The sequence below is a fragment of the Oryx dammah genome, unplaced genomic scaffold (assembly GCF_014754425.2).
Source record: "Oryx dammah isolate SB20612 unplaced genomic scaffold, SCBI_Odam_1.1 HiC_scaffold_23, whole genome shotgun sequence".
Taxonomy (NCBI): Eukaryota; Metazoa; Chordata; class Mammalia; order Artiodactyla; family Bovidae; genus Oryx; species Oryx dammah.
This window is the reverse complement of record NW_024070207.1, coordinates 36,218,033-36,219,592: the sequence shown is the minus strand read 5'-3', so window position 1 is coordinate 36,219,592 and position 1,560 is coordinate 36,218,033. Positions and strand designations below refer to the sequence as shown.

Here is a 1,560-nt window from a genome sequence, read left to right as displayed (position 1 = left end):
CCATGAGCGACTTTTCCTCTCTGCCTGCCATCCCCGACTCCACCCACACCCGCAACATTCCCCCTCTGCTCCAACCAGACCTCCGACCTCCATCCCTCAAACAAACCGTGTCCCACCACCACCTTCCAGACCAAGTGACTGAAGCACACAAGGATGTCTTGAAACACTTTATTGATTTGACATTACTGGGCCCAAGGCACTGGCCTATGCAATTGGTCGGTGAGCAGGACTGGCACCGGACAGCCAGAGGAGGCCTGTCCGGGGGCCAGGGACTGGCCACTGGGAACCCAGGTGTAGTTGGGCAGCTAGCGTGGACCCGGGGCCACCAGGGAGATGGTTGTCATCCCAAAAAAGCTGCTGAGCAGAGCATTGTTGTGTATCGCCATGTCCACCAACTTGGGGGTGATGTGCTTCTGACCATTATTCTGGGCCTCGTTGCCTGCCAGCTCCAGGACCTTGGACGTCAGGTCCTGAATGATTGCTGCTAGGAAGACTGGTGCAGACGAGCTCAGGTGTTAGGCGTAGCGGCCTTTGCGCAGGAGGTGCTCCATGTGGCTCACAGAGAAGGACAGCTCAGCTCGGGCAGTGCGGGAGCGGATACCAGACAACCTCTGATGGCACCTTTTCTCCGGCATGCTGGCTGTTGAGCCCACTTTCTCCAAGGCCTTGCTCTTCTTTGCGGTGGGAAGAGGTGCGATGGGATAAGGTGCAGTGAGATGAGATACCGTGAGATGAACTAGTTGGTTCCAACCTCTCAAGACAACTGCTACTCTCAGATCTCTACTCTGTATCACCGCTGGCCGGTGCTTCATTGGTCGGGACACATACTCTGTTGCACGTAGACCCTGTGAGGTCATTGCTTTCTCGTACTCCCCACCCTTCCCCCAACCCCCACAGGGCTGGGCCTGCAAAGAAATGACGCTGGCAGAATCCTGCTCACCCTGCCCACTGGACTCTCTCTTTGTCAAAACCCTCCTTTTCCACTGCATGGGACCTTTGTACAGAAAAGGCAGCAGACCACCCAGTGGCACCAAGTATACACTGGTGGTGCTGGGCCACCATCATGACTGTATCTAGTTCCAAAATGTTGGCACCACTGCAGAGAGAAACCCCTGTACCTGGCCAGGCAATCATTCCCCACTACCCTCTCCTGCAATTTCCCCTACCCTACCCCACCCCATAGTCCTCAGGCAACCACTCATTTGCTTCCTGTCCACAGCCCTTTGCCTATTCTGGAGACTTCCTAGAGATAGAGGTGTACAATAAATATGTGGCCTTCTGTCACTGAGCATAGGGTTCATGCACATATGAATGAATTAGCAGCATGAATCAGTACTTCTTTCTCTGGTTGAACAGTTTTCCACTGCATGGCTAGACTACACATGTTTTGTATCCTCTAGGCAGTGGATGGACATTTGGGTGACTTCTCCTTTGTGCATACTGGGAATAGCACTGTGATGGACATTCCTGTACAGGTTTCTGTTTTCCACTCTTTGGGATTTATGTCCATGAATAGATTTATGGGTTTATTTCCATACTGTTAATTCTATTTCACTGATC

The 1,560-nt window shown here is 52.6% G+C and overlaps 1 pseudogene; it reads right to left on the bottom strand.

The window, feature by feature from the left end:
- Positions 1-305: 305 nt before the first annotated feature.
- Positions 306-635, bottom strand: LOC120881543 (annotated as a pseudogene).
- Positions 636-1,560: the final 925 nt, after the last annotated feature.